Source organism: Lipotes vexillifer, unplaced genomic scaffold (assembly GCF_000442215.2).
Source record: "Lipotes vexillifer unplaced genomic scaffold, Lipotes_vexillifer_v1.1 scaffold566, whole genome shotgun sequence".
NCBI classification, from domain to species: Eukaryota; Metazoa; Chordata; class Mammalia; order Artiodactyla; family Lipotidae; genus Lipotes; species Lipotes vexillifer.
The window spans coordinates 229,783-244,473 of NW_006799689.1; positions in this window are offsets into that span (position 1 = coordinate 229,783).

Genomic DNA, 14,691 nt, shown 5'->3' on the forward strand with positions numbered 1-14,691 from the left:
TTGCTAAGAACAGTTTTAGTTGCCAGGCATTAAAGGGGACAATTTTCCCTGTACAAAATCTTCCTGCTGGCATCTTATTTTCTTCTGATGGAATTTCTTCTCCTCTGTGAAGACACTAATTTGAGCATATCACATCCTGAGGCGTAAGGTGAGGACAGGGCTAAAATTCCCTAAATAAAATAATTTGGAAGAGAGAAGTTCAGGTAGCAATAAATGTTAGCATTACATATTTTGTGAGAACTAGACAGTGAGTGCAGAAAGAGGCTTAATTTAGAAAATATGCACAAAATATGCATAAAATATCAATGCTGGGATTATATGAAGGATTCCTACTACTGGTTTCCAGTCTGACATGTAGGGAGCTAGGAAGTCACTACTCCATCCTAACAAGAAGTAAAACACTGAACAAACGTAAGAATCATCAGTTTTTCTTAGATCACTTAGCGAAGTGAGATCATAGGGCAAGCTGCTGCCCCAGAACTTGGAGAGACAGATAGGAGAACACAGAGAACCACAACTTAACTGGAGCAGAAACTCATGAGCAGGAATCGCTCCATGAAGCAATGCTGGGTTAGGAGAATCTAAACTGTAATAAATTGCTGTAGGCTCAGTGTAGACAAATTAGATAATTAAAAACCCCAGGGGGGGGTCCCAGTCATAGGGGAATCCCCACACTTTTGTGGGTTTTACCACCAGTTCAACTAGGATCTCACAATGAATATTAGAGGAAAAGAATTCCCTTGTACAACAGCAGGGGGAGGGAAAAGTAGCCATTTTGAAATGTTCCAGAGCATTTTTTTCTTCTTAAGAAGGCCTGGGCTCAAGAGAAACTATTTTAGCAGAGTCTAATATACTGGATTTTTTTGTTTTTTCCAGAGCCTAATCAAGCTTGGGGAAGGAAGATACACAAATGCAGCCCAGTCTTGCCTTCTCTGTATGGGAAGGGAAATACCCCACTCCCGTTCCCTCTAGCCTTCCACGTGTGGAGAAGAGCAATGCCAAGTTCCACCCTGTTCTAGCCATTCTGTCCTACCTAAGCGGGGACTGAGAAGCACTGGTGAAGTTCTCAATCCAAGGGTGCAGAATTTTGAAAAACACTGAGACCTAATTATAGAACTACAGAATACTTTCCATCCCCCCATAACTCACTGACACATTACTAAAGGCCTATTTACTGCAGTTCCTTTTACCCAGGACATGATATCCAGTTTTTAACAAAAAATTACAAGGCATACTAAAAGAATAAAATACAGCCTGAAGAGATGGAGCAAACATCAGAAACAGACTCATGTATGGCAGGGATGTTGGAATTACCAGAGCAGGAATTTAAAATAACTATGATTAACATGCTAAAGACTGTAGTGGAAAACGTAGACAGCGTGCAAGAATAGATAGGTAATGTAAGATGGAAATTTTAAGAAAGAATAAAAAAGCAATGCCAGAAATCAAAATATCAGGCAGAGTAAAGAATGCCTTCGACGATCCCCTTAGTAGACAAGGCACAAATATGGCATCTTTGAGGATATGTCAGTAGAAACTTACAAAACTGAAAAGCAATGAGAGAAAAAAAGACTGAAAAAAATGTGATAGAGTATCCAAGAACTGAGGGACCCCTATAAAGAGTGTATCATACACATAGTGGAGCTATCAGTAGGAAAATAGAGAAATAGGTGTGAGGTGATATCTCACTGTAGTTTTGATTTACAAGACATACATGAAAACCTGCTCAACATCACTAATTATTAGAGAAATGCAAACCAAAACTACAATGAGGCATCACCTCACAACAGTTAGAATGGGCATCATCAGAAAATCTACAAACAACAAATGCTGGAGAGGGTGTGGAGAAAAGGGAACCCTCTTGCACTGTTGGTGGGAATGTAATTTGATACAGCCACTATGGAGAACAGTATGGAGGTTCCTTAAAAAACTAAAAATAGAATTACCATATGACCCAGCAATCCCACTACTGGGCATATACCCTGAGAAAACCATAATTCAAAAAGACAGATTCACCCCAATGTTCATTGCAGCACTATTTACAATAGCCAAGTCATGGAAGCAACCTAAATGCCCATCGACAGATGAATGGATAAAGATGTGGTACATATATACAATGGAATAAAACCATAAAAAGGAATGGAATTGGGTCATTTGTAGAGATGTGGATGGATCTAGAGACTGTTATACAGAGTGAGATAAGTCAGAAAGAGAAAAACAAATATCGTATATTAACGCATGTATGTGGAACCTAGAAAAATGGTACAGATGAACCGGTTTGCAGGGCAGAAATTGAGACACAGATGTAGAGAACAAACGTATGGACACCGAGGGGGGAAGGTGGCGGGGGGTTGTTGTTGGTGGTGGGATGAATCTGGAGATTAGGATTGACATATATACACTAATAGGTATAAAATGGATAACTAATAAGAACCTGTTGTATAAAAAAATAAAATTTAAAAATTCAAAAAAATAAAAGTAAAATGTACATACATTTATATTATACTAATCCATTAGGAGTTATATATGCAGGTCATTTTGGTGTTCTCAGTGGATCTAGATTACAATAACATAACCATTTTTATAATATATAATTGGACCGTTTTTACATGAATGAATGTTTATGTTAAACTCACTATATATTTTGCATTGATATATATAGGAATATTTGAATGTTTTTTAATATAAGTGAGTATGGAATTTTGTCAATGCCTTTTCTCCATTTAAGGATATGATCTTTATATCTATTAATATAACAGATTACATTAATGGATTTCCTTATTTCAAATCATCCTTGCTTTCTTGAACACTTCTTGAATATAATATGTTATTTTTGATGTGCTACTTGTTACTCTTTGCTAATATTTTATTTAAGATTTTTGCATTGATATTCACACGTGAGATTGGTTTGTAGTTTTCTTTTTCAGTGCAATCTTTGACATGTTTTTGGAATCAATGTTCTATTTATTTTATAAAATAAATTTAGAAGTATTTTTTTCCTTTTTCTCTATTCTCTGGAATAGTTTTAAGTAGAATTGAAATTTTCTGTTCTTTAAAGCTTAGATGAAATTTCCCTATGTAACCTTCTGGGGCTTGTGCTTCTTTACTCCTTCTCGTTCATCTCTCATAATTGTATGAGATTATTTAAAGTTTCTGCCTCAACTGAGGACTATTTTGGCAAGTTGTAATTTTCAGAACAAAAAATTCATTTCATCTAGCAGTGAATTTCTGTCCTCACCTAAGCTGGAAGCTCTTGGGGGTGTATTCCAACAGCAGTTTTGTGACATCAATTTGGTGTTCAATGAGTCAGTTCAATACTAGCAATAATAGTATATTATGTATAACTACCTGGAATTAAACCCCACAGGTTAAGGAGCTCAGTCTCATAATACTGTCCCCATTTGAGATTCCAGGAACAAGTCCCAGGTCCTCAGTCTACTTATAATTCTGACCAACTGTCTTTACTACAAGTTCAGGGGATCCCATGACCCCTCTTCAGGTTTGGTATTTTTCTAGAACCACTCACAGAATTCACTGAAAGCACTATACTTACAGTTATAGTTTTATTATAAAGAATGCAGCCAAATGGAAGCTGGAGCTGGGTGCAGAGCTTCCCTGCCCTCTCCAGGCATGCCACCCTCCCAGCACACTGATGTGCCCACACCCCAGAAGCTCTGAGAGCCTCTTTTGTTTTCAGAGTGTTTATCTGGACATTCCTTACTAAAGCTTGCTTGATTAAATCACTGGCCACATGATTAAGCACAATCTCTAGCCCCTTTCCTTTCGCCAGAAGTCAGGGAGGGAGGTTGAAAGGTCTGGGCTTCTAATCAGGTGCTTGGGTATATCATTTCTAGACAGCCAGCCCTTCCCTAGAAACTAAGAGCCCACCACTGCATCACCTAGTCAGTGTAAACTCAGGTATGGTAAAGTGGGGCTCATTATGAATAACAAAAGACACCCTTATCTCTCAGGAAATTCTATGGGTTTTAGGAGCTCTTGGTGCCAAGAACGTGGGGCAAAGACTAAATACATTTTTTTATTATTATACTACTGGGAGAATACTGTATATTTCTTTAGTGCCTAGCTAGTATTCTGCCTAGCGCCAGTAGTAGGTTTACAATCATTATATATTAAATTAGTGAACACAAGAGTGAATAAGCTGTATTCGTGCCAGTTAGTAAGGCTGTGATTTATTTCGGGAAGGAAACTTAAACTTGCCTTTGCACGTGTTATTTGGTAGTGCTAATTCATTAAATTCCGTCCAGGACCTCCCCAAAGTGCAGGTTATTCCAAAGCCCTGCAGTCCACAGACCTGAAGTCTTGATTTAAGAAACGCCAATGTGACCTTTTGATCAAAGCTTTCACGGTAACGTATCAAGTCTATATAGTTACATGAAAGCATGAATCTTGCGCTGACTAAAGTGGGAGACCATCTGGAATAAGGTCCAAACATCAGTTTTCTTCATTGCTTTTTTAATGGCACAGGTACATTTTGAGAGCTCTTAATTGCATTTTCCCTAAAGGTTGTAAAATCTAGATACAAATGTGTGTGTGTGTGTGTGTGTGTGTGTGTGTGTGTGTGTGTGTAATCTCACATTTTCTAATGGGAAAAGTTCTAGTTCTCAGATGGAACCACTTGAGAACAGGAACCAATTCAATTTGACAGTCATACCTGATACTCCATTAATCCTCAAAAAAACAAATATCGTATATTAACGCATGTATGTGGAACCTAGAAAAATGGTACAGATGAACCGGTTTGCAGGGCAGAAATTGAGACACAGATGTAGAAAACAAACGTATGGACACCGAGGGGGGAAGGTGGCGGGGGGTTGTTGTTGGTGGTGGGATGAATCTGGAGATTAGGATTGACATATATACACTAATAGGTATAAAATGGATAACTAATAAGAACCTGTTGTATAAAAAAATAAAATTTAAAAATTCAAAAAAATAAAAGTAAAATGTACATACATTTATATTATACTAATCCATTAGGAGTTATATATGCAGGTCATTTTGGTGTTCTCAGTGGATCTAGATTACAATAACATAACCATTTTTATAATATATAATTGGACCGTTTTTACATGAATGAATGTTTATGTTAAACTCACTATATATTTTGCATTGATATATATAGGAATATTTGAATGTTTTTTAATATAAGTGAGTATGGAATTTTGTCAATGCCTTTTCTCCATTTAAGGATATGATCTTTATATCTATTAATATAACAGATTACATTAATGGATTTCCTTATTTCAAATCATCCTTGCTTTCTTGAACACTTCTTGAATATAATATGTTATTTTTGATGTGCTACTTGTTACTCTTTGCTAATATTTTATTTAAGATTTTTGCATTGATATTCACACGTGAGATTGGTTTGTAGTTTTCTTTTTCAGTGCAATCTTTGACATGTTTTTGGAATCAATGTTCTATTTATTTTATAAAATAAATTTAGAAGTATTTTTTTCCTTTTTCTCTATTCTCTGGAATAGTTTTAAGTAGAATTGAAATTTTCTGTTCTTTAAAGCTTAGATGAAATTTCCCTATGTAACCTTCTGGGGCTTGTGCTTCTTTACTCCTTCTCGTTCATCTCTCATAATTGTATGAGATTATTTAAAGTTTCTGCCTCAACTGAGGACTATTTTGGCAAGTTGTAATTTTCAGAACAAAAAATTCATTTCATCTAGCAGTGAATTTCTGTCCTCACCTAAGCTGGAAGCTCTTGGGGGTGTATTCCAACAGCAGTTTTGTGACATCAATTTGGTGTTCAATGAGTCAGTTCAATACTAGCAATAATAGTATATTATGTATAACTACCTGGAATTAAACCCCACAGGTTAAGGAGCTCAGTCTCATAATACTGTCCCCATTTGAGATTCCAGGAACAAGTCCCAGGTCCTCAGTCTACTTATAATTCTGACCAACTGTCTTTACTACAAGTTCAGGGGATCCCATGACCCCTCTTCAGGTTTGGTATTTTTCTAGAACCACTCACAGAATTCACTGAAAGCACTATACTTACAGTTATAGTTTTATTATAAAGAATGCAGCCAAATGGAAGCTGGAGCTGGGTGCAGAGCTTCCCTGCCCTCTCCAGGCATGCCACCCTCCCAGCACACTGATGTGCCCACACCCCAGAAGCTCTGAGAGCCTCTTTTGTTTTCAGAGTGTTTATCTGGACATTCCTTACTAAAGCTTGCTTGATTAAATCACTGGCCACATGATTAAGCACAATCTCTAGCCCCTTTCCTTTCGCCAGAAGTCAGGGAGGGAGGTTGAAAGGTCTGGGCTTCTAATCAGGTGCTTGGGTATATCATTTCTAGACAGCCAGCCCTTCCCTAGAAACTAAGAGCCCACCACTGCATCACCTAGTCAGTGTAAACTCAGGTATGGTAAAGTGGGGCTCATTATGAATAACAAAAGACACCCTTATCTCTCAGGAAATTCTATGGGTTTTAGGAGCTCTTGGTGCCAAGAACGTGGGGCAAAGACTAAATACATTTTTTTATTATTATACTACTGGGAGAATACTGTATATTTCTTTAGTGCCTAGCTAGTATTCTGCCTAGCGCCAGTAGTAGGTTTACAATCATTATATATTAAATTAGTGAACACAAGAGTGAATAAGCTGTATTCGTGCCAGTTAGTAAGGCTGTGATTTATTTCGGGAAGGAAACTTAAACTTGCCTTTGCACGTGTTATTTGGTAGTGCTAATTCATTAAATTCCGTCCAGGACCTCCCCAAAGTGCAGGTTATTCCAAAGCCCTGCAGTCCACAGACCTGAAGTCTTGATTTAAGAAACGCCAATGTGACCTTTTGATCAAAGCTTTCACGGTAACGTATCAAGTCTATATAGTTACATGAAAGCATGAATCTTGCGCTGACTAAAGTGGGAGACCATCTGGAATAAGGTCCAAACATCAGTTTTCTTCATTGCTTTTTTAATGGCACAGGTACATTTTGAGAGCTCTTAATTGCATTTTCCCTAAAGGTTGTAAAATCTAGATACAAATGTGTGTGTGTGTGTGTGTGTGTGTGTGTGTGTGTGTGTGTGTAATCTCACATTTTCTAATGGGAAAAGTTCTAGTTCTCAGATGGAACCACTTGAGAACAGGAACCAATTCAATTTGACAGTCATACCTGATACTCCATTAATCCTCAACATTTTAATCATCTGGATTTTGTAATTCTGTTGTGTTTTGTAGGAAAAGCAACTGTGTTATGTTAGAGATGAAACTTTGCAGTTTTCTCATGTTTTGTTTTTTCAAATCTGTCGTGGAGAATTTTTCCATCCGGATGACTAATGCAGAGGGATTTTTCTCTTCCATTGCTATCATCCTGTATGTGAATTATTAATATATGTTTTTATTTATAATTCATTACCTTTAAAATAGCGTCATGGATGAGCAAAGACCCAGCTGCACTGGGGCTCATCAGATGTCCCTAACTGTTTTTCAAAGTTTGAGCATATTCCCAAACTTGTTTCCATGAATATTCTCCCTTTATTTACAATCCCTTGTGTGTTTAAGGGAAATGTAAGCCTTATGTTTCTTTTTCATTTATACTTAACTCATCAAAATGTTTAGTAAAACAATTTAAATGTCCAACATTTTTATTACTGATTTTCTTAGAAACAGAAAGTCCTATTTTGCCAATAGTAGAAGAGAAAAACACCTATATATAAGCCCAAGGACTAATGTTTGGTTCAAAACTTGAAACCAGCGAAGTTTGATTGAGTTCTGAACTTGGCAAATCCTGCCCTAAATCACTTGTAGGAAATCTTCATCTGCTAACTACAAATAAGCAGTTTCTTGTGTGAACTAGTAATTTCAAGCCTTACTGCCCCGTTTGCTTGTGCTTGTATCTGGCTGTGAGCCAAACTATAGTATTTCAGAAAACAAGAATTAGAGGTACAAACCATGGAATGAGTTTATCAGCTAACCTGGGATGAAAAAGATGTAAGTTCTAGTTTGTAAAGAAACAGTAAGAGGGCTTCCCTGGTAGCGCAGTGGTAAAGAATCTGCCTGCCAATGCAGGGGACACTGGTTCAAGCCCTAGTCCGGGAAGATCCCACATGCCACGGAGCAGCTAAGCCCGTGTGCCACAACTACTGAAGCCTGCACGCCACTACTGAAGCCCTTGTGCCTAGAGCCCATGCCCCACAGCAGGAGAAGCCACCGCAGTGAGAAGCCCGCTCACCACAACGAAGAGTAGCCCCTGGGCTTCCCTGGTGGCACAGTGGTTGAGAATCTGCCTGCCAATGCAGGGGACACAGGTTCGAGCCCTGGTCTGGGGAGATCCCACATGCCTGGGAGCAACTAGGCCCATGAGCCACAACTACAAAGCCTGCACGTCTGGAGCCTGTGCTCCGCAACAAGAGGCGGTGATAGTGAGAGGCCTGCGCACCGCGATGAAGAGTGGCCCCTGCTTGCCTCAACTAGAGAAAGCCCTTGCACAGAAATGAAGACCCAACACAGCCAAAAATTAAATAAATAAATAATAAAATTTTAAAGAAAAAGAGCAGCCCCCGCTCTCCGCAACTAGAGAAAGCCCACGCTCAGCAACGAAGACGCAATGCAGCCAAAATAAATAAATAAATAAAATTTAAAAAAAAAAGAAACTGAATTTTTCTGTCTTTATAGAGTTTTCCATGCTAATTAAAAGAATAGGAGTTATAAATATTTCATTTATTTAAAAGTTCAAAATGCTTTTCAAATCTTTTAGCAGCTTTTATCAATACATGGGCAATCAGTAGAGTAACTCAGTTAATGTAGTTTAGTCATTAAAGTAAGCCAGTTAAGCCTTCAGTTTGGCAAGAATAGTACAGATCGAATTATTTAGTATATTGGGGAGGAAAATAGAGACTGACCCTGAGCTTGGGAGGATGGTGGGGAATTTGATACTTTTTATGAAACACTGTCCATCTACCATTTAGTTTCTTCAAAACAGTGAAATTGATTTTGACTTATCAAATAAGGTACTTAAACAAATAGAGGTCTATTCTTTCTTTCATAACTTTTGAGGTTTGGGCTTTGGGTAAGGCTAGGAGTTATGACATCATAGAAAAAATGTCGTATATCTGATTACTCATCTGTTTAACCACTCTGCACTGATTTTCCCATGTGTAAGTAGGAAAAAAAAAATCACCTTTGCAGGGTTGCTGTGTAAAGAGTCTAATGTAATACCTGAAAATTGACAGGCGCTCAGTAAATGCAAGTTCTCTGACAGCACGAGAGCTCCCAGCGACCAATGGTGTTTAAGCCTCAGTGAGCTCATTACCTGGTGGAAGTATTGTAAAGTTAGCCTCAGCATCCGGGTACCTGGACTTGATGATTTCAAGGCTCCTTCCAACACCAATCTATATCTTTTCTTTTTTTAAAAAATTTTTTATTTTTTTTTTTATGTTTGATTGCATTGGGTCTTTATTGTTGTGCATGGGTTTTTCTCTAGTTGTGTCGAGCAGGGGCTACTCTTCGCTGCGGTGTGTGGTCTTCTCATTGCGGTGGCTTCTCTTGTTGCAGAGCACAGGCTCTAGGCGGGCAGGCTTCAGTAGCTGTGGCACGCGGGCTCAGTAGTTGTGGCTTGGGGGCTCTAGAGTGGAGGCTTGGTAGTTGTAGCACTCGGGCTTAGTTGCTCTGCAGCATGTGGTATCTTCCCGGACCAGGGAATCGAACCCATGTCCCCTGCGTGGTCAGGCAGATTCTTAATCACTGCGCCACCAGGGAAGTCCCCCAATCTATTTCTTTCTGCTTCCTTTTCACCGAAGCATGCATCCATAGCTGCTTTTCAAATACATGTGCCCTAGACTAACATAGCATCATTTTGACTATGATCTATAATCTCATAACTACTAAAGTCAATTGAGAAACTCCATTTGCCGGTTTGACAGAAGTTAACACTCTAAAGTCCCTATTTTAACAAGACCTGAAAAGAATGCAGAAGGAGGCTTAGGGGAAGTGTGTTCCTCTCTAAAAAGCACATTTTGAGTACTCCAGTGCTGGTAGAAGAGGATTGTACTTCAGTGAGAAACTTTTGTTTGTTTTTTTGGCTAGGATTTTTTAAAGCACGAGTTCATTATAAAGAAAACAGGACAATTTTCTTTATAAAGCCATATAAATAGAACAGACCCTCAGAGGAACCGATATGAGTGTGTTCATTTTGCATACATCTGGCTCTCTTACCTCACACCCCCAGAACAGACTTCACAAGTCAGTCAGTCAGTCAGTCAGTCAGTCAGTCAGTCTTTTTGACCACTGAGCTCTTGCTAAGCCTCAAAGTGCCTTACAATGAACACTCATTCCATAAATTTACTACAAGTCTGTGGGTGCTCACAAGTGGACTTGTGTTTTTAATCTAGGCCATTCTTTCACTCCTGATCTATTCTAAGTCACATATGTATCCACCTCATCTGCAGCATTATTAGAAAAACAAAATTAAGTCACTTCTTCTATTATAAAAATTCTCAAAAGAGAAATTCTATGAAGAAATTCATTTTTGGTAATTGACCTAGTTTACTCAAATTGGCTGCCATAACTATCAGTAGTATACACCATGAAGACACTAACCTGATCAGAGAAATCCTGGATCAGCCTTGGCAGATATCCACTTACTAATAAAAAATGTACGTGTACTTTCTTGTGTGTATTAAAAGGAGAATTTCTTTGTTGTTATATTTGTTACATGAGATACAAATCAATGTGGTACTAATTTATTGTGTTGATTGTTTTCGACCAGTGGTTAAAAATGTTTCATGAAAAAGACCCTCTAACTGTTAAACGTGAAAAATATGGAGAAACCATGAAGGGAAAAACAGAAAATTTTAACTCCTTGAAAACATAAAACTCAGTACCTCAAAAAGACCAATATCACAGTTTAAAGACAAAAAGCACTGAAATAGACATTTACAATGTTTAATTAAGAACTAGAAACTTGATAAATAAATCTCACTTACCAATCAATAAGATAAAACTTCATATCCCAAAGAAAAATGGGCAAAAAATGTGAGTGGAAGATTCATAAAACAGTGACAGAAAAGGACTATAATGTGATTTAAAATGTTCAGCTTCTTTAATAAAAGAATTTTCAATTGAATGAACATGAGATTCATTTTTTTACGTGTCCAATGAATAAATTTAAAAAATATATATAATAGTACCCATGTTGGTAAGTGTGTGGATAGCCAGAGACTGCCATGCCCTGCAGTAAGGAGGGATGCCTTACAGCTGTTGAGAGCCACTGGGGACTGTTTGTCAAGAAGCTTTAAAAGTTTAGTCCTTTTGCCTCAGTATTTCAAAATCTAAATGTCTCCTTAGAAATAATATGAGAGAACATTGTTCACAACAATACTATTTATAATGAAAAATTGGAAACTGTATAAGTGCCCAATAGTAAAGAAATTCTTCAGTATAGTACACCCATCTAATAAAATATCATAGAGGTATTTAAAGTGAGGTTTTTGATACATGCACTCCAATGTTCATTGCAGCACTATTTACAATAGCCAGGACATGGAAGCAACCTAAGTGTACATCAACAGAAGAATGGATAAAGAAGATGTGGTACATATATACAATGGAATATTACCCAGCCATAAAAAAAACAAAATAATGCCATTTGCAGTGACATGGATGAACCTAGAGATTGTCATACTGAGTGAAGTCAGACAAAGACAAATATCATATGATATTGCTTATATGTGGAAGCTAAAAACAATGGTACAAATGAACTCATTTACAAAACAGAAATAGGGTCACAGATGTAGAAAACAAACTTATGGTTACCAGGGGGTAAGTGGGGGGAGGGATAAATAGGGAGATTAGGATCGACATATACACACTACTATATATAAAATAGATAACTAATAAGGACCCACTGTATAGCACAGGGAACTCTACTCAATATTCTGTAATGGCCTCTATGGGAAAAGAATCTAAAAAAGAGTGGATATATGTATATGTATTACTGATTCACTTCGCTGCACACTTGAAACTAACATAGCATTGTAAGTCAACTATACTCCAATAAAATTTTTAAAAAATAAAGTGAGGTTTTTGACACTTTTTAGCTACACAGACAATGATAATGATACAAGTTTAAATGAAAAAAAATCAAGTTAAAAAGATTTACTATAGCTGACATTTATTGAATACTTATTGCATGCCAGATACTTATTTATCTCATTTAATCTCCAAAATTACCACATGAGGTCTGTGCTATGTTTTATCACCATTTTGCAGATGAGGAAACTGAGGTTCAGGGAGGTTAAGTAACTTGCCCCAAGGTGCACATATAGAAAGAGACAGAATCAGGGTTCTATCCTACAATCTTCCAGTAGAGCCTGCATGCTTAACAATTCTTAGCCCTGTCTCTGCTCGATTGTCTAACCATTAACAAAACTCTACGTGTATGTTTACTAAAAATAAATGTAAATAGAGAAAAGAGTGAAAGGAAATGCACAGGACTGCTAATAGTGGTTATCTCCTGGGGCAAGATTTTTAATTTCTTTCTACATCTTCTATATTTTTCAAAAATTCTAATATGAATATGTATTATTTTTATATTTAAGAAAAAATCATATTAAATATAAAAAATATAATTCCAGTATACCATATTTGGATATCTGCATCATTCTGAGTGCCACATGCTCATTCTTAGACTTTAATTTTAGAGTGGAGAAGGAGTAGTTTTTCCATTTCCAAGAACAGAATTGAGTCAAGTGGACAGCAGGATTGCAGAGGTGGGCAGACCCAGGCAAGGCAGGGATGGTTTTAAATCACTGCTATCTGTTTGTCATTAAGAACTGTTTTTCTTTCCCGCTAAGACCTGAACGTCTTTTAATTATAGGTCAACTGATTCTGTAACTGAAAAGTTGAGCAGCAGATTAAATAAAGCCTGCTGTTACTGTAATGAGGAATGATTAGGATCTGAAACAGTTTTCTCCCTTGCCTGGAAAAAAGCACCAATTAGTATTAATGAATCACTGCTGGTAGGACACAGCCAGGTTTCCAGTTTTCCCAAAATATGAGAATAACTTAATTTTGGCCAAGATATTTTGTTCCCTTCTTATTATTATTACTTTATTTGTATGATTTTTTAATGAAGTCTTTGTATAGCAGGATTATCTGAAGTTTATAGGGATACTCTTTAGAAATAATGCTTAAGATCGTTTGTGATTAAGAGTAGGTTTAAATTTCTCACGTTGAATAGAAATGTACCTAGGCCGAAAACTAAGAGGTTTTTGTTTGTTTGTTTGTGGCTTTGGTTACATTTCTGAAATAGCCTGTGTACTTTTATTTTCCTAGCTTGATTTAAGGTGAATTTTGTCTTAATGGAAAGAGAGATCCTGTTTGTCAGGGAGTATTGAAGTAGTCGTGATTGTACATTTATGGCTTTTGATATAAACTTTATAAGCCTTTAGGGAGGTATTTTGGCGTTATTGTCAAAAACCTTAAATATGCTTACACTCTTTATGCAATAAAAGCATTTCTAGAAATATAGAAGGAAATAATGATAAGCACACAAAGATTCACCGTTACATTGTGGAAAGTTGGAAACAACCTAAAATGTACAATTAGAGATTTCTGTTAGAGGTGGAATTTTCTTCTGTTTTGTTTGCTCCTGTATCACAAGTGCAAAGAAAGTGCCTGTTCATAATAGATAATAAATATTTGTTGGATGAATAAATAAATAATATGCAATAATAAAAGTCATTTTCTCTGAAAATATTTTAGAGAAGTTAAAAAGCTAAGTGAAAAGGCCGGAAAATTTTGTATGACAGTATGATACTAAGCTTACTTAAAAATGAATATATTTTGGAAGGGTAAAGAATGAACTGCAAAAGTGGATGCCTCTGGGGAAAAGGACCGGGGATTTGGAACAGGAGAAAAAGGATGACTTTCAATGTGTAACTTTTTATGTAGTTGGTACTTTATCCATGCATATTCTTTTTAATTTTAAAAAGCTAACTAAAAGTGGATGTTGAATTTTATCAAAAGCTTTCTCAGCATCTATTGAGATGATCATATGCTTTTTATTCTTCGATTTGTTAATGTGGTGTATCACATTGATTGATTTGTGGATGTTGAAAAATCCTTGCATCCCTGAGATAAATCCCACTTGATCATGGTGTATGATCCTTTTAATGTATAGTTGGATTCAGTTTGCTAGTATTTTGTTAAGGATTCTTGCATCTATGTTCATGAGTGATATTGGCCTATAATTTTCTTCTTTTCGTGATATCTTTTTCTGGTGTTGGTATCAGGATGATGCTGGCCTCATGGAATGAGTTTGGAAGTGTTCCTTCCTCTGAAATTTTTTGGAATAGTGTGAGAAGGATAGATGTTAACTTTTCTCTAAATGTTTGGTAGAATTCACCTGTGTATGTGTGTAATTTTCTCTATGTGTAATATTTGAAGAATGAAAGCCAAATTTGAAAATTCTACACTAATTTATATTTTTCTGCTTTGTAGAATTGCTGTAGAATTTTTTTCCTCATTATGCTTTTATGGTATTTTCCAACTTTCTCAATGAGCAATGTTACATTGTACTAAGACTCAAAAGATATAAAATAAGTAAAAAGATAACATCAGTGGAGACATATATCTTTCATACAGAGCAATTTACCTGAGCCATGGGTTGTAGTTCCTCGGGGGGAGGGGAGAAAGCAGCACAAGGGAAAG